Here is a 27,773-nt window from a genome sequence, read left to right as displayed (position 1 = left end):
AGTAGCTTAGCTGAACTCTTGACATGGGTCCTGAAAATATTAGGGTGGAGGAAGGCAAGGGAAGGGTCAAGGGTATCTCTTGGGTTGCTGGTATGATCATGAAGGTGGCAGAGGTGACAGCTGGTTTGGAATATGTTACTTTTGAAGAATGTTTGAGAATCCAGGTAGAAGATATAGAGTAAATGTTTAGATCCATGCTACTCAGAAGGGAATAAGGATGCGTTGAAGACAGAGTTGTCAGTCATTGGTAACTGAGCTCATGGAAGTGGTGGCAGTCTATTGGGAAGAGGAATCTGGAAGAAAAAAAGAGCTTGTATCCTTGGCATACAGTGCCTATTAACAGCTGGGTGGGGAGTACAAACCAGCTATGAAAGATGTAGAGAAGGAGAGGTCTAGGAGGTTAAAGAAAGGCTTAGAGACTGAAGAATTAGAGAATTAAAAGCTCAAGAAAAAGTTTCTTCAGAGGGAGGCTTTGGTTAATTGTGTCACATAAGCTGAGGGCTAGATTTCGCTCCTGGAAGCCATTTGTGACCTAAGAGTCATTTCCATGATGCTTAGGGGGGAAGGATGTAGAAGTTTTTGGGAATGCTATGAGGAATGCAGGAGACATGAGGCATGGAAACAAAGAATGTAAACAGGGAGTTCAGGGGGAAGAGGGAATAAAGTGGTAGCTGGAGGAGGATGTAGGACCAGATTTTTTAAATTTTTTTTTTTTTTTTTTTTTAAGGATAAGAGAGCCTTGGAGATGTCTAAGGGTTGTTGGAAAGTCTCCACCTTGGAGAGAGAGGATGATGATAAAGGAGAGACAAGAAATTACAGATGCATTCCGAGCTCATTGGCCTCACTGAGTATTGCAGCCTCACCCCTCAAAGTCTCTGTTGAGTCTTTGGCACTTAGGAAAGAGTGCAACCATTTTGCTGGGAGAGATGACAGCCGTGAAACCCTGAAAAACCTCACACTCACTTACCCAACTATCTGCATAGCATTTGGTCTTTGACTCCGTTGCATTCGGAAGAGGCTTTTGTTATTTATCCTTTCAGAAAATGAGTTGCATTTAAAGTAGATCTCATTTGAGATCCAGAGCCTGTAAGGCTATCAGCCTACTAGATAGAAATAGCTTGTTGCTCTCTTGGTTGATTGCAGTCGTAACAGCAGGATTTCACGTTTCACAAATGATTACATCCTGCATGGATATCTGACATATTCTTCATCACTGTTTTACTCGATTAAAAATGTTGCATTCTACGAAGAAATAGCATTTAGGACGCACAGGTCTCTGAGTGGCAGAGTTTTCAGAAAAGCTGTCATTGCAAAATGAAATTTAGAATCTTAGAGATGGCACCAAGCTGGGAAATTTACATACTATCAGGAAGCAGGACTGGCTGTCTGGAATAATTGAAAACTCTAGTAATAACATGAGTTGTCCTAGGGAGTAACGTTAGGAAATGTAATAAACATTTTTCAAATCTGAGAGCTTTTGTTTTCCATCTATTTACTATACAAAGATGCTGTTGACCTCACAACTAAATATTTTTTCTTGATGTGCTTTACTCCCCCAAATGCTGATCACTATTATTACTGATGCCTTTTGGAGCAATTGTGCTAAGTGTTTCATATACATTTCCTCATCTTACCTTCATTATGATCTTGAGAGGTTACATTGTTTTCACTCAGTGGAGGAGAAAACTGAGGCTTGGAAAAGTGCATTGCTTCCCTAAGTGTCACAGGCATCAGATGTAAATGGCACAGTTTGGATATAAAGTCAGCCAGGATGACTGGAGCCCTTATGTTTAACTTCTTCATTTCTCCATATAGAGGCGAAGGGATTTTAGCTTCTGCTCTGAGAGCTTCAAATCTGACTGGAAGCATATCATATGTGTCCACATAACTTTTCCATAAGGCAAGAGTTAGTAAGTATAATAAGGGGTGATTTGGAATTTAGGAGAGTGAGAAGTGGCTGGGGAGTGGGGCACGTTCTCAAGGCTGGTTCATCATCAATCCTCTGAACTAGAATTGGTGGAATTGTGATTGACACGTGGGAGTGAAAGATTGTTAAGTTGGAAGGAATGGTAAGGGCAAAGGCAAGGTCAGGATAGAGGCACTGTCTGGAGAGCAAGGGGGCAGCCCTTTTACTGATGTTTGAATGTGGAATAACACTGAAAAGACCTGTCCAGGTCAGAGTGTGGAGGTATACAGATGGCAGGATGATTATATTCTCTCCCTACATTCTGGAAATGAAGGCTGGAGCTGAGTTGGATAAAGACTTGACTGTCATGGGAAAGTCAATTCAGCTTCTACCATCCAAAGGAAAGAGAGTAAACTCAGTTGTTATAACTAGGAAATAACAATACTAAAAAAAAGTTTGATCTTTCTCCTTTCATCATGCAGTCAGTGACAAGTCCTCATCTTTCCCTGGGATAGGGACTTTCAACCTTGGCTATATATTAGAATCTTCTGGGGGAAATGTTAAACTATTAAACTTGAGTGGCACCCTAGAGTAATAGAATCTCTTGGGGATGGATAACAAGCATTGGCATATTTTAAAGCTTCCCAGGTGACTCTACTATGTAGTTGAGACTGAGTACTACTATGTTAGCAGGTCCCTCACTTGTTAAGCGAAGGAATTATTTAACTTCTAGAACAGGCAAGGCTGGTAACTACAGTGCTAGTTGTGCTGGTAATAGAAAATGAAACATCAGGAAGGAGACCTGATTTGAGAAAAGATGAGGAGAAACATCTGTTGTTAAATATATTGAAATTAGAAAGTCCAGGTGGAGATTGGGTGTTCCTCTAAGGTGGGCTCTCCCTGGCACTGTGGTGTCATCTGTAAGTACTGTTCCCTGAAAATAGTAGCTGCAGAATAAACATTGGAATCAGGAAGTCCAGCAGGCATTTGGAGCTAGGGTTTTACATGCTTATGAGGTAAGTCAATGTTCTTAAGACTCAGATGTTTGAGCTGCATGTGCATTGGCAATAGTGTAAGTCATCTGGATAGAAAAGAAAAGCTGATGGCGCAACATGGTGGCATGCCAGTATGAAGGAAAAAGAACTAGGAGAGAGAGAGTTACAGATGGAGAATAAAAAATAATGCAAAGATGAAAAGACAGAAAAGGAGTCCATGCAGTCAACTGTATGAAATATTATAGGAAGTTTTTAAAAAAAGAAGTTGAAGGAGAAAAAAATTCAAATCCAATCCCATTGGTGCATATGGGATAGACAGAAGTATTATTTTTAAAATCATACAAAGAGTATTGTTCACTGTAGAAAAAGTAAAAATTATAATAACTAAAATAAATAAAACCAATCACTCATAATCCCACCACTCAAAGATAAACACTATTTTTTTTTTTTTTTTTTTTTTTATTTATTTGTGATAGTCACAGAGAGAGAGAATGAGGCAGAGACACAGGCAGAGGGAGAAGCAGGCTCCATGCACCGGGAGCCCGACGTGGGATTCGATCCCGGGTCTCCAGGATCGCGCCCTGGGCCAAAGGCAGGCGCCAAACCGCTGCGCCACCCAGGGATCCCGATAAACACTATTTCTTTTCCAAACATATATCTGGGTTTTTTTGTCAACACAAATAGAACATTATTTACATAGTCATATAGAATCTGTTGTTTTCATAACACAGTACGCCATGAATATCTTTCCATGTCAATGACTATACACATTGAAAATGGCTGCAAGTTATTTTGGTTATAACAGAGCTACCATAATTTACTTAATCACTTTCTTATTAGCAGTTTTTAATTTTTTGACATTTTCAGCTTTTTATTGATATGCACGTGTACATGTGTTTGATTATTTCTTAGGTTAAGTTTCTAGGTGTAGAATTTTTACTAGAAAATTACACAACTGGTTACTTCTTCATATGCTCAACAATACTGTAAATATGCCTTCTGTATCTATTGATTTATCAAGTAAAACAGTGGTAGTCCAATGGTGCATTTATGTGCTTTGCTTTGATTCCTAATTATGTTCAGTCTTTCCATATGTATATAGGACATATGTATTGCCTCTTTTTTTTTAATTTTTATTTATTTATGATAGTCACACACACACACAGAGAGAGAGAGAGGCAGAGACACAGGCAGAGGGAGAAGCAGGCTCCATGCACCAGGAGCCCGATGTGGGATTCGATCCCGAGTCTCCAGGATCGCACCCTGGGCCAAAGGCAGGCGCCAAACCGCTGCGCCACCCAGGGATCCCCTGTATTGCCTCTTTAATTGAATTCTTTTCATTTCCTCCACAGTATTCCTATTAGTATATTTTGGTCTTCTAGGAATACTGTCCATCTGTTGCCCAGAACACCTTTTCCTTCTCATGTACAGAGCAGAGGGATGCTTGGCTATTTCCTCATCCCAGTTCACCCTGCCTGTTTTGCAGGGCTGAAATTATGTTATCTCTTGTTTTCTATTCCTTTGGATATTGCAGAAGGAACCTGGGATGGAAAAATGTCTCTGGGTGGGTTGCTAAGAGAGAAAGAAAGGTGCTAAGAGAGAAAGAGTGATGTGAAGGATGATATAATGCCTCAGCCCCTGCAAAGGGAGAGGGCAGAAGCAGGCCTAAACAGAGGAAGAAGGTAAACCCATGAGGCTGTCCAACAAAACCTTGACAGTGCTTCACGGAGCTCTGAAGGGAATGTTGCCTGACACACCTGGCCCTGATGCCCTCACCTCATTCAGTCAGTGGATAAGTATGTCTCCTGATGAAGCAAATAAAAAGACAAGATGCTTAATTAAGCTTGAATTATAGATGAAGAATTAATACTTTTAAAATATGAGTATGTCCCCCAGGCACCTATCTGGCTCAATCAGAAGAAAGTGTAATGCTTGATCGTGAGGTCATGAGTTCAAGCCCCACATTGGATGTAGAGATTTTTAAAAATAAATAAAAACTTCCAAAAAATATGAGTGTGTCTTCAGTGTTGCATGAGACATATTTATGCTTAAAAAAACAATTGTTTTCCTGGAAGTCAAATTTAACTGGGTGTTTTGTATTTTATGTGGCAACCCTAGATGTGGGCACTAACGAAGGAGGAATATTAGATGAGGTGGCTCTGCTGAGACAGCTCTGAAGGAGCTGGTAATCGTAGGTGATCATACATCTTGTATTTGAAGCAAACATTTCTGGATGAGGGGTCTGGGTGGTGTGTTTCCATATCCAACAGAGTTAAACCTAGGACTCTCCAATCCTGAGCTTGAACTGGAAGTCCTCGGAGAACAGCTCCAATTAATTGTTAGAAGAGAAACAAAGATTGGGGAAAAAAAAATCAAGGAAATCATAAGTGATGGAACAGAGGAAGCAGATAATGTGGGAAAGTGGGACAGGGGTTCCAGGCAGCGATTTTGATGATCAACAGTTTGGCTGGAGTGTTTTAGGTCCTGTCTGTCTCAAGGATGAGCACTGACCATTACGAGTGGCAGAGTCCATTTTTTATCCGCAGGAAGCCTGCGAGAGCCTCCAGTCATCTGGGTGTGCTTGTTGAATTTTTATGGCTGTCTAATGACTCTTGAATGAGAGCTAACAGGCTTGGGCTCCTATTCCTTTATTCCCTTAAGAATGGATGAGGTTTCAGCTGTTCCAGAAAAGAGGACAGTGGGAGGCTCACACTGCATGTGGGCTGTTGGCTAACGGTGCTCATTTCCCGCAACAATGAAACGGCGTGAAAAGGAGTCTTCAAGAGGTCCCTGGGCTGCCTGGAGACTCCCTGTGTCGTAACACAGGACTAGTTTTGGCATTCATGAATACTAAATGAGAGCAAAGAGGTAATTTAACTTAATGAACTGAGAAAGCTTTGCAAGACTTCGTGAGTACTTCCCAGCCTATGCGTTACCTTAAGTGCCTACTAAAAGTAGAAGAGATGTGATGCTTTCTCTCCTCTCTCTCTGTCTTTTTATTTTTAACTCATTACTAATTCTATCTCTGTTTCCATATAAGGGTCTTAATATAGATCTTGCCCTAATACTGCCAGACTAATCTTCCTTAATTGCAACTTTTATTGCATTATTTTCCTGCTTAAAAACCTTCAATGGCTCCCTATTTCCTACTATAAAGTCGTCTTGATTTAAAAATTGCCATAATCTCTCTGGTTTTGCCTCACACGCCAACTGTATTCCTTTCTAAGCCCTAAAACATAACCAGTTGCCTTGACAAGCTTGCCCTAAATTAGGTATTTTAACAATGAACCATGGGAAACCTTCACAGGGCACATACATTTAGGTATTATTTTGTCATATTTTCACAAGGGACAACTTGAGATAACTCAGTCGTATATTTTTTTCTCAGTGATCTAACTGCAGCTGTATTTTCATGATCCTGAAAACCTCCTCCTACTTTCTCAGAGCTTTTGGTTATCTACCTCCCTGCCTATCAGCTGGAATCTTCCTCAATCAATGGGGCTTTGATTATGGATATCTAGTAAAGCCTCTGTTTTCCATAGGAGATCTGATCATCCTTTGCAGAAATGAAACAGCTTGTGTTTTGTCAACATCAATTCCCAGTTTAGATTAGAATCATTAGTGGCAGAGCAAGTGCTATTTGGCTAAGCAGTGATAATTAAAGCAGCAAACAGGGACCTGCATAAATCTGTCCGTGTTTTACATGGATAATGGAATGAAAACCCGTCACAAGGACTTTTGAAATAGATGGTAATTGGAGCTCAGTGGTACATCCCCACCCCCACACTCTGAAACCCAAGGTAAAATACCAAGGGGACATAAAAATGCCTCATCATCACTGGAAATGACAATAGAGTTCCAGCAACATTAAAGTATTTCTGAGACAGTACGGAGGAAGTGACAAAAGATACACAGTCTCAATTCCCCTTGTATACAAATGGCAGATGTTAGCAGTGGTGAGTAAAGAATGGTTTACCAGCACTCCAGAAAAATAAAACCGCGACTTGCTATATTCCTGCCATGGCCAGTTTCAGGTCACCATAGCAGACCTGGGGAGAAATGCACAGATTTGGTTCGTGCAAGGCTGCCCAAGCAGCTCCATCATCCCACTGAAGATGTGGGAAATTAGTCCAAGTGGTGACTCAGAATAAACCTCTGAACTGGATCTGGGGGTGTGAGGGTCTGCAGTGGGGACAAGAGGCCAAAAGAGATAAACATCAACTCCTCAGACCCCTTTAACTGCCAGTCCACAGCTTCCAGGAGTATCTATGCTCAGGAGGTAGAGGAACAAGTCAGTGAGAGGAAAAATCTAGGGCAGACCTGGTTTTCTTTCCATCAGACTATCAGCTGCCCTCTTTTTGCAAAGCAGACACTGTGGCCTCCATAAAGGAAGAACATAGAGAAGCCAGGTAGAAGAAAAAACTAGATTTAGAAAGATGTCCTAGGACAAAAACGCTCATAAAATAGAAAGCATATAACGTGATGACAAAGATATGACCAGGTTTACTGTTGACACATTAAGAATAAGAACGGGTTAAGGGCACCTGGGTGGCTCAGGTGGTAAGCATCTGACTCTTGATCTCAGGTCAGGTCTTGGTCTCAGGGTCTTAAGTTCAGGGTCATGAGTTCAATTCCCATATTGACCCAACATGGAGCCTAATTTTTAAAAAAAAAATGAGAATGGGTTAAACTTCTGAGCAAAAGACAGACTATTCAGATTGGGTGATAAGGCAAATTCTAGCTGTTTGTAGGAGAGACACCTAAAGGAAAATGGCACAAGGAAGTTAAAAATGATCAGTATCGCAGGAAAATGAAAAGTAAAATTCAGAGCTTAATTTTACTATTACACAAAATGGAATTTAAGACTAAAAGGGGCACCTGGGTGGCTCAGTCAGTTAAGCATCCAACTCTTGATTTCAGCTCAGGTCATAATTTCAGGGTGGTGAGGTCTAGCCCCGTGTCAGGTTCTATGCTCAGTGGGGTTCCTTAAGATTCTATCTCTCTCCTCCCAATACCCCCTGCTCACATTATCTCTCTCTCTTTCTAAACAAAACAAAACAAAACAAAACAAAACATTTAAGTAGGAAAAAGGGTTATTGGGTTTTTCGTTTTTTAAAGATTTTATTTACTTATTCATGAGAGACACAGGCAGAGGGAGAAGCAGGCTCCCTGTGGGGAGCCCGATGTGAGACTCGATTCCAGGACCTTGGGATCATGACCTGAGCCAAAGGCAGATGCTCAACCATTGAGCCATCCAGGCATCTCTGGTTATTCGGTATTAAAGAAAAATTCAGAACAAGAAAAGACTCGCGAAACTTTATGTACCAAAAAAATATAATGTTGAGGTGTGTATAGTGTAACTGTTTGGAAGATGAGAAGCAGTTGATACAACCGTGGTGTTGTACTTTAACAAAATGTGACTTTTAGAATTTTCCAACAAAAGTATGATATAGATGAGTGGAATAGTTTAATTACTACATTGGATTTAATAATTATATACATAAGATGTTTGTACTCCAAAAAAATATTGATTTTCTTAAATGTCCAGTGGAACATGGTAACAAACATTCAATAAATATTTATTTTGTATTTGCCAATGCCAAGCCTTATATTCGGTAGGGGACAAAATGTGAACAGAATTGTCACAGACCCTGTCACAGGGAGCTCATGTGTCAGGCACTCTTCTAGAAATAGGGGATGCAGCAGAGAACCAAACAGATCAAGATCCCTGCTTTCCTGAAGCTTATATTCTATATATCCTAGTTGGAGAAAACAGGTAATAACAAAGCCGTATGGATCTTTCTTTTCTAGTTAAGCTAATGCCATATTTTTTGGGGTCATGGTATCATTTTCATCATATCCTTTATGTATTTTAAATTTCTAAATAGCTTATAATTGCAGTTTTTATGTACCTTTTGCCCAACACTAATTTTAAAAGAACATGTAAAAATTTTCCCATGTGGCTAGAGTTTTGGGGGGACCACCCCTTTATTATATTTTAATTTCTTTTTGCTTTGAGCCAGAGAATGTAGCCCAAATAATTTCTTCTTAAAACTCATGAAAGTTTTCTTTGTGGCCTAGTTTATGATGAAATTCAGTTCAGCGTCTCCACATTGCCCAACGTCATTGGAGCCAATTCATGTATTCCACATGCTTCAGTCCTGCTGAACTCCTTTCATTTGCTTGAAACTGCCCTTTCCTTCCAATTTTGAGACTATAAATCATGTTGTAACAGAACACTTCTCTCGTTTGTTTATTGTCCTCGTCAGACTTTTTCAGAAGAACAAAACCAATAGAGTGTGTGTGGAGAGAGAGAGAGAGAGAGAGAGAGAGATTTATTATAAGGAATTGGCTTGTGTAACTTTGAAGGCTGAGAAGTCCCAAGATATGCAGTTGCCAAGCCCAAGACCCAGAAGAGCCAATGTGTAGGACTTGTCCCCACCTAAAGGGCTGAGAACCAGGAGAGTCAATGATGGAAGGTCCAGTCAGAAGGGCAACAGACTTGAGACCCAAGAAAAGCCAATGTTTCTGTTCAGATACAAAGACAGGAAAAGACTGGTGCCCCAGCTCAAAGCAGTCAGGCAAGAGGAGCCAGAGGACTTTCCTCTTATTCAGTTTTTTGTTGTTGTTTATTCAGGTCTACAGCTGATTGGATGAACCCTGCCCACATTAGAAAGGACAATCTGCTTAACTCAGTTTATTGACTCAAATGCTCACCTCACCTAGAAACACTCTCATAGACATATCCAGAATAATATTTGGCCAAAAGTCTGGAAGCCCTGTGGCCCAGCAAGATTATGTTAGAGGGTCCCACTGGGTGCTCCCACAGCATCCTGTCCATCTCCTATCCTCATATTCTGATATAGTGGCTTCATTTGCTTATTCAGTTGACTAGATGGTATTCCTACATCTTTAACTATCACCTGATCAGAGAAGCCTCCCCTGAACCCTATTTCCATCACTCTCTCACTCTGTTTTATTATCCTCCACACCCAATGTACTTGGGTGTCTCTATTATTGAGTCCTCCCACTAGAATATAAGTTCCACAGAAGTAGGAATTTTGTATGTTTTATTGACTGCTGCATCCACTACTTCTGAAAGAGCTCCTGGTACAATGTGGGTATTCAATTAATATGCAGCTAATAAAATCCGGGAATAAATAAAAATAATTTATTATAACTAAGTGTATTATAGGTATGTAAGGATAGTTCAGCATTAGGTATTATGTAGAACATTCTCTAGAATTCAATGAAGCAATCAATATGTAAAAGATTTTTTAAATGTCATGATCTTGATGTCAAAAGGAAAGGATTACCAAAAAAAAAAAAAAAAAAAAAACACCCCGAAACTAAAACAAAACTTTAGCAATCTATAGTTGAAGGTTTATTCCTTAAATGACAAAAAAATCATAGTTATGATGAGATATTAAAGACCTATCATTAAAATGTATCAGGGTTCAGTAAACTATGGTCTATAGGCCAAAACTCATTATGCTCACTTTTTATTTATTGTTTATAGCTGCCTTCATGCTATAGTGGGAGAGTTAAGTAGCCTTGACAAGGATGATGTGCTCCCCAGAGCTAACAATATTTACTATTTGGCTCTTTATAGAAAAAGCCTGCTGACCTCTGTCAAAGAATAAGAGAAAAATCTGTACACATAGATATTGTCAGCCTTATTTTAGAATTTCCATAAGCACAGTAAGATTTGAAGTAGAAAAAAAGGGACATTAATTAGTAGGGAAAAATAGAGAAAAATCACCATTATTTGGCACTATTAATTTTCTATATGGGAAAGAGGCTCAATTCAAAGCCATTAGGATGATCAAGAAACTTTGCCAAGATGGCCCATTAAAAGCTAATTATACATTCTTACATTTTATTTTTTTTTAAAGATTTGTTTATTTTAGAGAGAGAGAGAGAGAGCATAAGCAGGTGGGGGGGGTAGAAGGAGAGGGAGAATGAGTCCCAGGCAGACTCCTCACTGAGTGCAGAACCCAACATGGGGCTAGATCTCATGACATCACATGATCTCAAGAGATCACAACCTAAGCTGAAACCAAAAATTGGGGGCTTTACCAACTACACCATGCAGGAGCCCCAAATATCCTTACATTTTAATAACAAATATAATCAGTAAAGAGAAACACATGCCTCGTCTAACTTTTACTTTATATTCTTTTCCATGAAATCTACATAACTTTATTCAGAATAATAAAGACTTGAGTAGTGAAGAGTCCTATCACTTGGACAGGGAGCTTCAATATTGTGAAGCTGTCAACTCTTCCAAAATCAATATTCAGATTTAATGCAGTTCCACCCAAAATCGCAATAAGAAAAGAATATCCAGGAAGTTCTTGAAAACAATTTTTTTGTGTGTGTATCAGTTAGACGAAGCTATATTATGATCTGGTAACATACATTCTCTCCATCTTTAGTGGCTTAAAACAGCTTGGCTTTTTTCTGATATGACACTGCCCATTGAAGATTGACTTTTTAAATTTTCTTACACTGAGATTCAAGCTGAAGTAACAGCCTCCGTCTCAGATATTGCTGGGCACTGTGGCTGATAAAAGAGATCTCTAGAGGGTCTCAGAATGACAGTTAAATATAATGGCCTGGAAATGACACGTATCCCTGTGTTCACAAGCAGCACCAGAACAAGTCATAGGCCCCATCCAATGGCTGGTTGTGAATCTTCTTCTTCCCCAAAAGAGAGGACCAGATGACAGTGGCAGCAGTGACTCCCCACTATTGGGAAGAAAAGGACTCCGCTTTACCAGACATAAAGATTGTTTTAAGTTGCAGTAATTAAAAAAGAGTGTGGTGCTGTTTCATGGATGGACAGACCAATTAATGCACAGAACAGAAATGCCCAAGACAGAACAATTAAACTAGAATTTAGCCCATGACAGAAGTGCCATTAAAGAGGGTGCTTGGGTGGCTCAGTTGGTTAAGCATCTGCCTTCAGCTCAGGTCATGATCCTAAGTCCTGCATTGAGTCCTGCATCAGGAGCCCTGCTCAGCGGGGAGTCTGCTTCTCCCTCTCCTCCCTGCTCATACTTTCTCTTGTTCTCTCTATCTCTCTCGCTCTCTCAAATAAATAAATAAATAAATAAATAAATAAATAAATAAATAAAATCTTTTCTTAAAAAAAGATGCCATTGGGATGCCTGAGTGACTCAGCGGTTGAACATCTGCCTTCGGCTCAGAGCGTGATTCCCACTCCTGGGATCGAGTCTTGCGTTGGGCTCCCTTCAGGAAACCTGTGTCTCCCTCTGCCTGTGTTTCTGCCTCTCTCTGTGTGTCTCTTATGAGTAAATAAATAAAATATTTTTTAAAAAAGTGCCATTAATGAAAAAAACTAAACTCCTTGAAATCTTAAATTCTGGTTTAATCAATGATTTCAGATGATGTTAATATGATGTTAAAAATCGTAGCAATTTTAAAAAAATAAATAAAAAATAAGTGGGTGAGTAATATCATTTTCTAAAACCTTTTTCTGTTTCTAACTAGGAAGATAAAAATCATTTTGCAGGTTAAGAGAGAAAATAAAATGCCAAAGGGAAGACCAATGTGGTGGAGGTGTGAGAGCTCTCCAGCCAGGGCAAGACTATGGAAGGTGAAGTGGCTTGAGTTAAAATAGCCAAGTGCTGTTCTTGGCCCACCATAGGGTATTATGGATCTAGTATTGAAATGGGTGATAGAGAAAGAATAGGTTACCCAAGTAAAAATTGGAAACCCATGGCATTAAGTAGAAAAGACACCAATCTATCCCTAGGTATTATGCTTCCTTTACATATTGTTTTAGATTTTCCCAAAACAATCAGTTGAATTCATATTTTATACTCAATATGAAAAGTAGAGCTGGTAAATTTTATCTGATTTTTAAAACTCTTTTTTTTTTTTAAGATTTTATTAATTTATACATGAGAGACACGAGAGAGAGGCAGAGACACAGGCAGAGGGAGAAGCAGACTCCATGCAGGGAGCCCGATGTGGGACTCAATCCCAGGACCCTGGGGTCACACCCTGAGTCAAAGGCAGACACTCAACCACCAAGCCACCGAGGCGTCTCAAAAACCCTTTTTAATTGAAATATACATATAGAAAAATGCGTAAGTTATACATGTATGGCTTGATGAATTACAACAAAATGAGCACACTCAAGTGATCACCCCCCCAGGGTGTTATCAAAAAGACTCTCCATATTTCCTTCCAAGTACTATCTACTCCAACCTCCCCCTCATAGATTAATTTTGAACCTTATATACATGACACCACCCAGTATTTTTTTGTTTGTTTTTTGTTTGTATTGGGTTTCTTTTGCTCAACATTTGTGGTGAGATTCATCCATGTTTTGCATGTAGAATTAGATTATTTTCACTGTTGCATCGTTTTTAAAAGAATGAACAAACAATAATGTATTTATCTAGATTATTGTTGAAGGAATTTGATGGATTAGGTTTTTTAAATTTTACTATTAAAATTAATGCTGCTATTCTTGTGTATACATTATGGTGTACAAGTCTTTGGCGCACATTAGATATGTAACTGTGAGTAGAATTTTGAAGTCATGGATCATACATATATTCAACTTTAGAAGTGAATACCAACAATATTTTAAAGGGATTGTGCTAATTTACATTTCCACCAGCTGTGTATGGAAGTTTCTGCTATCTCACGTTATTGCCAAAACTTAAACTGAGCACTGTTTTTTATGTTTATTGTCTGTTTGAATGTCCTTTTCAAATTCCTTTTCAAGTTTCTTGCCTAGCTTTTTGGGAGGAGATATTCTATTCTTTCACATTGAATTATAGAAGTTCTTTATAGATTCTATGTACAATTCTTTTACTGGATTTTGCAAATATTTCTTTTGGTAGCTTGTATTTTCACTCTTTCATGGTGTCTTTTATTATTTGTAATATTAGTAAAGTGCAATACATTGTTTATTTCTTTTATGATTAGCTTTTTTCCCCCCTGCTTAAATAGTCCTTTCTAGACCATGAGCATGAAAATATTCTTTTATATTATTTTCTAGAAGCTATATTGTTTTATCTTCCTCATTTAGAATTTCAATCTACCTGGTATGGACTTGTGTATACTGGGTATAGTAGGTAGCCATGTTTTATTTTTTTCATATGGCTATCATATTCCTAAATAGCAGGATATTCATTCAAGGTCAGACCTTCAGTTCTTCATTGTGAAAATACCAGTTATCTCCAAATTGACCTATACATTTAGTGCAATCCCAATCAAAGGACCAATAGGTTTCTTTGTGGAAGTGGACAACTTGATCTCTAAATGTGTTTGGAAATGCATAAGTCCAAAAGTACATTCTTAAAGAAAGACAATGTATGGGGCTCCTGAGGATTGCTCAGTGGTTAAGAGTCTGTCTTTGGCTCAGGTCGTGATCCTGGGGTCCTGGGATCAAGTCCTGCATTGGGCTCCCCACAAGGAGCCTGCTTCTCCCTCTGCCTGTGTCTCTGCCTCTTTCTGTGTGTCTCTCATGAATAAATAAATAAATCTCTTTTTTTAAAAAAGGAAAAACAATGTAGGAAGATGTATTCTACAGGATGTCAAGATTTACTATCAAGGTAGTAATTAAGACCAAACATTATAGACAAAAGAGCAGACAAATAGACTGGTGAAATAAAGAGAAAGCTGAGAAATAGATCCTCATACATGGTTACTCAGTTTAAGATGAAGGTGAGATTGCATAGTATTAGAGAAGAGATAGTCTTTAAAATACTCTAATTTTATTTTAGGTGTAGCAATTAAAATTAGAAAGGTAGTAAGTTGTACTTAGATATTTTAGCTGTGTCTCGATTTATTTATTTATTTATTTATTTATTTATTTATTTATTTATAGATTTTGTTTATTTATTTCAGAGAGAGACAGAGTGCACAAGCATGAGTGGGGCCGAGGGTTGTGAGAAGCATCCTCCCCACTGAGCAGGGACTCTGAAGCAGGACTCGATCCCAGGACCCTGGGATCATGACCTGAGCTGAAGGCAGACACTTAACCAACTGAGCCATCCATGTGCCCCAAATATGTATCATTTTAAAGGATAACATCCTTTGATGCTTTGTGATTTTTAATGGTTATTGAGTTAAGGGAAAGAGGCCTGAGATGTTTAACATTCAAATAAATGTAGTCAATTAAAGCATGTTGTTTTAAACATCTGCCATATGGTCACAGTACTACCATATCTGAGGAAGCTTATCTTGATCGCAGACAAAATGTATGACTAGCTGAGGAAGTGCTTGAGAACTTATTTTGAGATTAACTCTATTAGAATATGGCGGGGCTACTAAAGATGTAAATATGGTTGACCTTTCTGGGGATTTTAGAATTGACATGTGATGATCAAGTCAGCACACACGAAAAGAGAAGGAAAAAAAAATAGGAGTCTGAAAATGGTCATTCAGATGTATGGTCAAGGAGGGCACAGAACATTGGGGGAAGGAGGAATTGGATGGACTCCCGTGTTAGCAAAGCACTCCTCAAAGAAGGCAGATTTGTGTTGAGCCTTGGAATCTGGGTAGGTTTTAGAGAAGCAGATGGGATGATGGTTATCGCTGGTGTAGACAGATGTGAGAAACTGAAAGAGGGGGAAATGAGCATTGTATTTGTCTATGTGTTGGTGGGGGTGTGTGTATATGTGTGAGGACAAGCAGCAGAGTGGGGTGGAACATTTAGATTGATGAATCATGGAGAATAGCTTGAGTTGGTGGGCTGGGACCATGTGATGGCAGAACTGAAGAAATAGTAAAGGAATTCAAAGTCACCTAAAAGGCAACAGAGACCTGAGACTTGTCTGTCCTGCTTATCACCTTACCCCCAATGTGTAGCAGAGTACAAGGCACAAAATGCATGCTCATAGATATCTGTTGAATAAATGAATGGAAGAAATAGTAGGATTTGAGAAGTAATAGCTAGTGTGTGCCCCAGTTTAGCACATAAAACTCCCAACAGTACTATCATCTCCTACATGAAACTCATCTAAGCCCCCCGATAGTTGCTGATACCTAAGAATAATTAAAATCATAACGATCAAATAATCATGAACTTCATGGTAAGGAATGTTTCATTGACCAAACACTGATCATTAATTTCCATTTTTCAAAAAGCCCAAAGGAAAAGCTCACTCTCTGCAACCTATTCTCCAGCTCCGGCTATATGTTTTAACAGCCTATGGAGATAATCAACACAGGAAAATAACATGGGATTTACTTTTTTTTTTTTTAAATGAAGACAGTCGATCATCAATGATATTTTTGGCCACAGGTTTTATGCTTCTGCCTCTCTGCACATTCAAGGTTAAGTTAATAGATGTTTGTGTGGGTCTAGGGCTCCATCTGTTCATTGTCCTACTGCAGAGAAGGACGCACTCAGTACCTCACCCTGCAGGTGCCATCTGATCACGATTTACTAATCACCACTCCCCTCTAGCTGCCACCTGCCCTGGCTCGCACTCAAAGACCCTTTGGGGAAAGGTGAAATCCTTCATTAATACCTCCGCAAGCTCCCATCCCTGCTCCTTCACTCCTTCCTGGAGAATTCTTTCTGAGGGCATGAACCGGAAGTGTCAAGTCCAGTAATTGGACCAAGTGTCACTGTTCTCTTGTCCTGCACCCACAGCATCAGTGAGGCACCACTACTACTCATGGAATCTCCAAACTAAGAGACCAGAGAGATGATAGTCCAAGCACAGTATTTTACAGATGGGGACACTGAGCCTCAAGGATTGACTTGCCCCATGACACACACCTAACTAATGGCAGTGGTGGCAATGGAACCAAGACTGCTCCCAGCCAGCTGTTCATACCCCTTGCCACCCTGCCTTGCTCCTTTCTTATGGCTCATCATTTTGCATTTTGTTTTCACCTTTGTTTTCAAAGCCACACATTTGTCACAAAGTAAGTTTGCAAGGCTGATCCCCACTGCAGTACACATAGTACAATCCCTCACATGGCAGTTCCATGGTGTCGGGCTCTCAGGGCCGCTGTCCAAAGTGAATCGGAGCTGGAAAGACTTCTGACTTGAGGCCCTCTTGGTTGGAACTGACTCCTCTCCAGGACATGTGGCCCCAGGCAAAGTTTATGCTGAGTTTATTCTGCAATGCGGAGAATGTTTCTTTCCTCCAAAATTCATTGCCAATTTAAAGGAGTTTATGGAAAGGGTTCTCGAGCTGACAGGCTAAAAGAGCAATTCACTACATTGCAGAGCATCTGGGAAATTGAAAGCCACAAAATGCAAAGAGATGAAAGCAATGTTCATCACCTTCAGCATCAATGTGAAAAAGTTTGTCTTGATCTGGCCAACATTGGAGGGACTATGGGATCTGGAAAGGATGTGGTGCCCAACATCTTTCTCTTTCTCTCTCTCTCTCTCTCTCTCTTTTTTCCCAAGTAAATCAATGAAAGCACAGAAAGGACAGGTGACTTTTAGTGGTTGAGTGAGAATGACATTTGTTCTAAGACTACCTATCTAGTGTTCGTGTAATTGTGTTTCCATTGAAAGAGAATGTTCTCATAAAAGTGACATTGAGTTGTTCTGACTTTATCACCTATCATAATAAAATAAGATTACTAAAAATCTTGTAAACTACTTTTTAAAAGATAAACTCTCAGATTTTTTTCTACAGAGCGTGAATATGACATCGCTAAATTCTCTGAACAAAGGTAGGTACAAGATGCTTTGTGCACTTTTTGAGAATTTCTCTGCTTGCTTCAAATCTCAAAAAAAAAAAAAAAAAAAAGAAAAGAAAAAGAAAAAGAAAAAGAAAAAAGGAAAAGAAACCCACAAAGACAATGTAGTTAAACGAGATTCCTAGGACATAAAGAAGCATGTGATTAGTTCTGTTGTTCCTTTCTTTGCCTTAATAAAAAGAGGAGAAAAATTATTCATATCATTTAAGAGAACTCTGTGGCCAGAAGGAAGGAAACCCTATTCCTAAGGAATGGATGGCATCACTAGAGGTGAAGTCATTTATTTCCTTTTGCCTAAAGAGCTTTTCATGTCACTATTCCACATAAATTAGTATATCCTCTGTTCTTAAAACTCTTAAAAGATGGAACATGTTCTACTGAACAACACAGAATTCTGGAATCCCAAATCCACTTCCCTCATTATAAAAACAAAGGCAAATGCCATAAGCTCCAGGGTCACCTCCCCTGTTTTTCTCCATCTCAAGAACCAGCACCATTATTTCCAGTTGTTCAAGATGTAAACTAGGGCTCATCCTGGATTTCTTCCTTTTGCCTCCCACCTCCCCTTCTACTTCTGCTCACACTGTTGCTTCTACTTCTAAAGTTCATCTCCACCATGTTGGTTCCTCTCCCCTCACCTCATCCATTCTAGCCCATGCTACCAGCCACCATCCATCCTTCTCTCAACTTGACTTCTCTGCTAGCTTCCTGACTGGTCTCTCTGCCTTGACTCTTGCCCCACTCAAACCTATTTTCTACATGGCAGTCAGAGGGATCTTTAATTTTTTTTTAATTAACTAGTTTATTTTTTTAGGGCAGTTCTAGGGTCACAGAAAAATTGAGTGGAGGGTACAGAGATTTCCCACATGCCCCTGCTCATAACCCCATTTGCATAGACTCACAGACCATGAACATCCCCCACTACAATGGAACGCTTGTCACAATGGATGAAGCTACATGGACCCATCACTATCTCCCAAGTCCATAGTTTATTAGGGTTCATTCTTGGTGCTGTGCATTCTCTGCATAGGGACAGAGGGATTTTTGAAAACATAACTCAGATCTTGTCTCTATCCTGCTGAAAAACTTCCACCAGCTTTTCTTCACACTGGGAACAAGGATGTTCCCATCTCCAGGCCTGTACTTTCTGTTTACAGTATTTCCTGGGCTAGAACACTCTTTCCTTAGCATTTCACATGGCTAGATCCTTCTGCTCAAATGTCATGCCCTCAAAGAGTCTCTCCTGAGCCAACCTATCAGAAAGTAGCCAGTTCTCCATTTGCACTTTACTTCTGTAATATTTTCTCCAGGGCCCTGAGCTTAATCTGTAAATCTTCTGTCTCTTAAATTTTTCTTTTCCCCCACTATAATGTAAGTCTCCCCAGCAACCCAACCCCACTACCTTGCTTCATTCCCTATAGGCACTTGGTAAGCACTCAATATAAATCTGTTGAGTGTTGAATAATGCTTGATCATACCAAGCATTTCCTAGGCATCATGCAAAGGTACTTTACAATCATAATATACTTCATCTTTGCACTGACCCTAAAAGATAGGTTTGATTATTTCCATGGCATAGATGAGAAAACGGAGTCAGAGAAAAGTTAAATGGCTTGACCAGAATCATACAATGGGTAGGGTTCACAATCAGGAGGAGTCTGGCCTAGAACCTACCTGCTATGCCATTCGGCTATACTGAAAGAATAAGCGAGAGTGGGGTTGTTTCTTCTATCTGACCACCTTTTGCCTTTACAGATTACAGAATAAAGAGTTCACGAGGGAGGACCAAAAAAAGATGGCAATTGTTCCTTGTAGATATCTTAGTAAAGCTTCCTATATTGGATCTCTAAGCAGAGGAAAGAAATCCAATTAATTCCCTAGCCATAGCCCTCAGGGATCCTGTCATTTACATATGATTCATCACTCTCTTCCTCTCCTGTGGGCTTTCCAGCTCAGGGCTTCAGCTACTGCTAAGTTCTGCCCTCCATTCAGTTTCTTCACCTCTGCTAAGGATCTCCTCACCAGAGCAGTGGACTAGGGATGAACAAGGAGTAAGACAGGTTGTGGTCTGCTGGTAACTAGCAATGGAACCATGAGGCTCATTTTCTTCACGTGTGAAATCCTAGGAACGATCTCTCAGGTCCATTTTTAGGTTTATAATATTATGACTTAGGAGGTGTTTTACTTAGAACTCAATTGAGGATTTTTCTAGGAGCTCTTTGCACTGTTTCCTCTGTGTCCATGCTCTCATTTCATAGGTCTTACATACCAAGGTTAGAACAACATCATAAACCAGACCAGACAAATTCTTCTGATGCCAAGGCATTTGGCAGTGCTGGCGTAGGCTCTTTGACTCCCCCACCTTGGGAATTTCTAAGTAAATTCATTCATCCATCTATCTATCTAAGAAATAATTACTGAGCGGCTACTATGTGTAAGGTTTCATGTCAGGTGTTGGGAATATACGTGGTCTGGACCCTCATGGAACCAGTAGGGATAAAGTTACTAATGAAAGAAAATCACACACACACACACACACACAAAAGAAAAAATTAAGAAAAAAGGACACCTGGGTGGCTCAATCAGTTAAGCATCTGCTTTCAGCTCAGGTCATGATCCCAGGGTCCTGGGATGAGCCCTACATCGAGTTCCCTGCTCAGTGGGGAGTCTGCTTCTCCCTCTCCCTTTGCTGCTCCCCTTGCTTGTGCTCTCTTGCTCTCCCTCAAATAAATAAGTCATTTTTTAAAGATTTTATTTATTTATTCATGAGAGACACAGAAAGAGACAGAGGCAGAGACAGGCAGAGGGAGAAGCAGGTTCCATGCAGGGAGCCTGATGTGCAACTCGATCCCTGGTCTCCAGGATCATGCCCTGGGCCGATGGCGGTGCTAGACCACTGAGCCACCCGGGTTGCCTAATAAGTCAAATCTTTAAAAAATAAATAAATAAAAGAAAAATCACAGGAGTCAATGTAAGAATATTGCAGTGATAAGTACCATAAAAGGAAAGTGTATGGTGGTATGGGAACAGACATTGGGGGTATGGGGTTTGACCTAACTGAGACAGTTAGTGGGGGCCTTCCTGAAGAAGTGGCAAGCTAAAATCCAAATGATAAATAGAAGCTCACTAGAAGATGAGTGGTTAAGGTGCTCTAGGCAAAAGGAATGGCATACGCAAAGGTCCTGTGGCAAGAGGTAGGATTGCATGCTCTGGAACTAAAAGATTTGTGTGCTTGTCATACAGAAAACACAGAGACATACTCAGATAAGTCAGGGATGACAAGAAAAGTAGGGAGAACAGAAGTTAGCAGGCCAAGGCATCTATCTCAGCTTCCTGCAGAATATGATTCCCACCCAGTTAGATCTCCTTACACATGGTTCTTCCCTAAGCAGCCTATAAAAATTTTAGCTTGAAGAAAGGACAATTAAAATTCATTGGTATTTTTTTTTCAATCCTTTCTATATAACGGTGCTGGGAGACCTCTTTGGAATCGAAAAGAAAGTCTCCATCAGTTGTCATTTGGCAGCAAGGCCTGGCCATGAGGTATCCGGCAAAGAATTCACTCTCGTCCTACCCCTTCTGGTCGTGCCACAGACGATGGCTGTGTGTGTTCTGGCAGCATTCCCACTCCCAATCAACCAAATGAAGCTGTAAAGAGCAAATACAAAGCATTTGCTAGAGAAGGAAAACCAAAGGATCAGAGACAAGACCCAAAGCCAGAAGGTTTTGCCAGTTATCTCTGAGAGATAACTCAGAGGCTGTTTTCCTCTGGAGAAATAATATCATCAACAGAGTCTGGAAGTTCCAAAATGAAGTTTAGAAAAAAATAAATGGAGGTGATTCAAAACAGTGGTAATTACCCATTCTTTCCCCATTCTAGATGACTCACACTGGATCAATAATCCAAATGACTTTCTTCTCATTAGTCCCAAAATAGAAGACTTTGCCAGGGCCGTAAGGAGGAGAGTTGATGTGTATTAGCTGAATTCAGTTTCATGGATGCTAAGTGCCCCCACAAGCTTAAAATTCAATACAAGTTTTACAGACTCTCTATACTTCTCCATGGCAGAGGAGATAATTGAGTAGCTTTTGGGGGTTTCTAGGCAAAAAAAAAAAAAAACCCAACCAAACAAAAAAAAAAACAAACAAAAAAACCCCACCTCTGCCTCCATCATCTGGAAATTAAGATACTGGCAAGTCAGTCTTGTGAATTGTGAATGTCAGTGTGTTAAATAAACATTTTAAAAAAGCAACCTGCTTGACAGTTTTTTTCTGAGTCTGGCATATATATTTTTCCTTCATCCAAAGAGCTCAAAATTGCTTAAGTGGAGATTAATTGAAAAAGTTCACCTCAAGAGTATGATTAAGCCTGGAAAATTTTAGCCAATAGGGGAATTTTTCATAAAATTATGACTGAGTGGAAATAGTGTTATAATGGAAGTCTGTGTATAATGGGCACCATTAAAATTATATACGTGTATATTTGAGCATCAACAGGTAACTGACTTACAGGGTTACAGTTCTGTGAAGGATTTCTGGTGATATTATAAGCTATAGGCGCAAAGTGCAAGTCATCCAAATTCCTAAATAGAATTACAGTTAGATTAAAAAAATAGTCTTGCCATAATTATACACCAGGCGTGGTTTGGATCTTCTAATTAACTTCTCTATGCACAGGCTTTGCCTATGTAGTAATGGGTAATCCAATTCTCATGTAATGGAATTATAGGATATTCAATATAGGAAGAAGCCTCTGATTTTCTAGTTCATCTTCAGCCCAAAATTCATGAGGAAAAGAAATAAACAGAAAGAATAGCAATCTTGCAAACACTGCCCCGCAGCAGGTTAGGTGCTTTGTAAATACAGAAGTTCAGGAGGGAGACCAAAGTTCCAGTGTCTTAATCCAGGTACTTTTCATGGTTTAAAATTTCATTTCTCCTCTGGTCTGCTTCTAACCTGCAGTTTATAGGGAATTCTAGAATTTTTATGTAAGAGGAGTGTGGGCATGTCCCTTTGGTTGCAGGAAAGGGGTAAGCAGGTAAAACGTGCTTCTCAAACTTGAATGTGGATCTGGGGGTCTTGTGGGTGTAGGTTCAGATCTATCCAGTTTGTGATATGGCTCCAAGGTCTCAAGTGATGCTGGTATGCTGGCCCCAGCACCCCACTTTGAGGGCCAAGGCATTAAGAGAACTTGTCTCACAGCTGGATTTGCAAGCAGACACCAAACATAACCTAGACCGCCTGTTTCTCTGGAATGCCTCTGGGGCGACTGATGAAGATCAGAAGTACCCCCCCCTTCCAACTAGCTCTTGGCTTGGCTCCCTAATCGATTTCTATTACAAATGGGTGTATCAGATATAATTGTGAGATCCATCAGTAGTGTCTAGACTCAATGAGTCCGGAAAGGTCCTCTGCCCCCCTGTTCAGTTCACCTAGCATCTTGAGATGTATGTTTATGTCTTTCATCAGATTTGGGAAGCTTTCAAGCCATTATTTTTTTCAAGCACTTTTTCTCTCTCCTTCCAGAATCCTGATAGCATGAATGTGAGATCTCTTTGTTATAGTCCTACAGGTCCCTGACGCTCTGTTTTGTTTCATTTTGTCTTGTTTGTTTGTTTGTTTATACAGTTATTTCTCAGTTGCTCAGATTGGATTATTTCTATTGTGTAGTCTTCCAATTCACTGATTCTCTCTTCTCTCCTATTACTCTGATGCTGAGCCCATCTACCGAGATTTTATCTCTGTATTTTCTTTCTTTACTTTTTTTAAAAAAGGATTTTATGTATTTATTCATGAGAAACACGGACACAGAGGCAGAAACATAGGCAGAGGAAGAAACAGGCTCCCTGTGGGGGAGCCTGATGTCGGACTGGATCCCAGGACCCCGCGATCATGATCTGAACCAAAGGCAGATGCTTAACCATTGATGCACCCCCCTCCTCGGAGTTCCTTTTTCTTCACTTTTTATATTAACTGTATATCCCCATTTAAAAAATTCCATTTGATTCTATTTATTGGAGGAGGCTTTCTGTTTCTGCAACTATTTGGGGCTTCTTTGTGATTGTTCATGGAAGCATTTTTTTTATTAGAGCTGCTTCTGTCTGATTATTTTAAAATCTCTTATCTCAGTGTTGTCTTTTGTTACTCAGTTTGAAATCTTTCTGGTTCCTGGTATGAAAAACAGTTTTCAGTTTAAAACACAGGTATTTTTTGTGTTATACCTTGAGACTCTGGATCTTATTTAAACTGGTTGAACTGGGTTTTTCTGACACTGCTCTGGCAGGGGAAAGGAGTTGTCACCTTGTTTCTGCCAGATGGAAATGAAAATCCAAGTTCTTCACTTGGCCTCCATTGATGCCTAGGGGAGTAGGTGGACTGCTCTTTACTCCTGAGGAGCATGGGATTTCCAGCTCCTCTATGGTCTCCGCAGACACCATAAAGGGTCCACAGGTTTGTAAGTGGCCAACACGGATGGAAGTCCCTGCTCCTTACTGCCTTTCTGTGGCACCACCCAGGGGTAGAGGGGAAGTGGGGTGTTGGGCACTTCATTATAGTGAGGGTGGGAGTCTGGTCCCTCTTCACTGATGGGGTTGGGATGGGGGTTACAGTTTTTTCTACAGAATTTGACTGGAGTAGACAGGTCATTGTCTAAAAGTTTTCTGTCTTGTTACACTACCTCTTCCTGGTCTTTTGGCTGCAGAGGGCAGGCTTTTCTTGGTGTGTCTGTGAGTCTGTTGACTTCTCTTGCTTTCTGGCTTCTCCAGCCCCAAGGCTAAAACATTTGATAAAAAATCAGGGGACTCACTACTGTGCTGTGTCTCCAGTTCTGAGGGTCTTTTCCAGGGTCTTTTATTTTCCTTTTACTTACTGGGAAGGATAGGGAAAAGGACATTTACTCATCTTCCCAGAAGCATTAGTCACTATACTTATTATTTTATTGTCGTGATTTTACTTTCATATGAGGGGTCTCATGCAACAGGTAGCACATATTAGTTTACAACGTGCTCTTCTCACTTAGCATTATGATTTGGAGAAGTATCCATATTGGTATGTAAAGATCTAGGTCCGAATTTACTTCCGATGGTTCCTGGCCCAGGTATAGAATAAACGACCCGGTTCAGTGAAGCATGCATACAAACATGAATTAAACAGCCTCCATCATCTGGCTTTCAGATGATTTACAGGGACTATATCTACATTACTTAGCTGATGTTTGTTTGTTTGTTTGTTTGTTTTGCCACAGAAGATATATTTTAATGACCTTTGGGTTATGGAATACTTTGAAAATTGGGTGAAAACAGGGAGCATTTGTAAGTTATGGTAGATAACAGCACTGGTCTTGTAGCAACAACAACAACAAAATGGCAATTACTATTACTACCACCAGTGGATTGCATCCTACTGTGTGCCAAATGTTGTCTTATTTGTTTTCATGGCATCTATGTAAGGTGGCATTGCTTTTATTCTTACAGATAAGGAAATGAGCTCACAAGAATCAAAAAGTTTTCTCAAAGCATCTAGTTCATACTTGCCAATTGAATCCATTCTGTGAATTTTTTTCAGTAAAAGAAAGCCTTATCTCAAATTGTAACAACAAAAAAGAAGATTTATTATCTCATATGACATCAGTGGTATCATCAAGATTCAGGTTCATTCCATCTTTCTGATCTGTCCAGCCTTGCTTCCCTAAAGGCACATGATGGCTACAGTAGCTCCAAGCATCACATGCAGAAGAAGAGGGGGCATATTTGTGTGCAATAATATTTGTTAGAAGTACCCCAAGTAGATTTCTCCTTGCCATGTTCGCCAGAATTGTAGCATACACATAGACCAGTTATATAGTTTGTAATAATTTGTGGGGCCCAAAGCAAAATTAAAGTGTGACATCTCTTGTTCAATGGTTATTAAGAATTTCAAGTTGATAGCAGAGCCTTAAGCCAAGTGTGGGGTCCTTTTGAGACCAGGGCACCATGCAGCTGTACTAGTTGCATGCCCTTAAAGCTGGCCTCCTCCAAGCCTATAGCTTAAGTAATTTCAGACAAAGAGAAGTGGGTCATATCACTGGCTTAGCTAGGCTAAGATTTATTCTGGAAGCCTGGGGTACAGGCCACCCTTCCTGAATCATAGTGAGAGGGATGGGAACCAGAATAACATTGAGATGTCCCCAGGGAAGTGGGGAAGGGCTGTTGGTTGTAAATCAATACCATCTGGTTTGAGTGTATGTATCTCTGCTTGCCTCCTCATATTTTGCCACCTCCTAAGGGTTCATATTTCTGAGATGTAGCTCAGTTCTGCTACTACGAGAATTTGAGCAAGTGTTTTCATTTCTCTGAATTTCAATTTTTTTATTTGTGTAACTAGAACACATGGGTGTCCCCAGAATTCGGAGTGTGACCCTTATGCCCTATGTATGTATGTCCATCACCAGAGGGTGGAATCTTGATGCTCTGCCCAGTGGGAGTCCTCACCTGTGGAGCAGAGACTCAGTCCTCTATACCATCAGAGTCACAGGCACTGGAAGAGTCTCCTCCCATAGCATGTATTTTGGCTCCCACACTAGCCTGCCTCTTAGAACATGTGGTAGGTGGCAAGATGGCCACAAGTACATCTTCATGTTCCACTCCATTCTGTGTTACATTGCAGCTTCTCTCATCAATGATTAGAGACTTCATCTCCATCCCTGAATCCGGGCTGGCCCTATGACCTATGTTGGGCAATGGAACAGTAATAAACATGGCTCAAGAGGAGAATTAAAAGCATGTGTTGGAAAAAAAAATAAATAAATAAATAAAAGCATGTGTTGGAACTCTGTCCTCCCTCTCTGGACTTTTGAGCCTTGAAACTCTCACATCATGACCCAGGGTAGCCTGGAGCTGGTGATACTGAAGAGCTGAGGTCCTCCAGAAGAACCACCCTGCCAACCACCAGGTACGTGAAGGAGGTCATCTGTATTAGTTTCCTACTAGTGCCATAAAAATTAGCACAAACTCAGTATATCATAATCATGGGAGTGACATCCCATCATTTTTTCTATATTCTATTGATCAGAAGCAGGCCATGGGTCCTACCCACACTCAAGAAGGGATTACATAGCTGTGTGAAGACCAGGAGGCAGGGGCCTTGGTAGGTTGGGGGGGGTCACCTTGAAGTCTTCCCACTGCAACCTCCCAGGAGGTAGACAATAAACATACAGGATCTGCCTTCTATGCTCTCCTCCTGTCTATGGAAGTGAACTTTAACAAGTCAGTCACTTCTCTTTCTCGGGGCTTTTGTCCCAGAAAGACTCCAGGGCAGCTGATTGTTTTCAGGTTATTTGGACCCAAATGTCTCAGCAATTAATAAAAATGACACTGAGTTTAATGAGGATAACTGTAGTCAAAATTACCCTCATTTCACTTCTGTAGAAAGTGTGTCTTTCTTTTTTCTGCTTTTGTTTCAACATCTTTTAGAATAAGGCTTCCCCAGGGTCCCTCAAAGAAGGTTGAAGATGTTTTGAATTGGCATAAAGCAAGAAGACAGCATTGATAGAAAGGAACAGGGTAAGAACTTACACTGCTTTTGCTTGACAGGCTTTGCCTAATGGAGCAAAATAAAAATTTACTTGGGAAAGAAAAGTTGATCAAATGTCAGCTTGAAGGCAAGTTGCATAAACCATCCCCAAAAAGGAAGAGAACCAAGTCATGAGCTTCTAACTTGGATTACAGCTTTGTAAAAGCAGAATTGCATTTAAAACCTTTTCTTTCTCTTGCACACCCCTCTGTTCACCATGTGACAGTACTGAAATGGGTTAGAATTCACATTTTCCCTGGTCTCAATTTCTTTCACCCCTTCCTCAAATTGCCTTCACAATGGAGCATCCGTATGTCCAAACAAACAGACAAGTGAGGAGATTAATGAACTGACCTTTAACCTTCTATGTATTTATTTCAGGGCTCAGGGGGGAAGCATGTCTGTGCCAATGAAAATCCTGAAACTGTCTCTGATAATTTGGTATTAAAGATAGCTCTGTCAAATGCCTCCTGAGGCAGAGTGAGCATCGCCCTCCTCCTGACCCCAAGCTTCTTAGCCCTTATGTTCCTCTTTCCCCATTCAAACAGATTGTACCCCATCCCTTTACCATTATTCCTCTAAGAGAGTTTTTCTTTAACAATGATATT

At 40.1% G+C, this 27,773-nt stretch overlaps 1 long non-coding RNA gene across 5 annotated transcripts in view; it reads left to right on the top strand.

The window, feature by feature from the left end:
* The window catches only part of LOC125755120 (uncharacterized), a 42,424-nt gene extending 15,268 nt beyond the window's left edge, over positions 1-27,156 (top strand). For 2 of the 5 annotated variants that reach the window (XR_007410788.1, XR_007410792.1), the window contains one exon: positions 3,378-3,552. This is a non-coding gene — a long non-coding RNA (uncharacterized LOC125755120). The other 3 variants (XR_007410790.1, XR_007410791.1, XR_007410789.1) reach the window with 3 other exon arrangements.
* The last annotated feature ends 617 nt before the right edge of the window (positions 27,157-27,773 follow it).

The sequence above is a fragment of the Canis lupus genome, chromosome 5 (genome assembly GCF_003254725.2).
Source record: "Canis lupus dingo isolate Sandy chromosome 5, ASM325472v2, whole genome shotgun sequence".
Taxonomy (NCBI): Eukaryota; Metazoa; Chordata; class Mammalia; order Carnivora; family Canidae; genus Canis; species Canis lupus.
The sequence above is the reverse complement of the archived record's forward strand: the minus strand, read 5'-3'. Positions and strand labels throughout refer to the sequence as shown.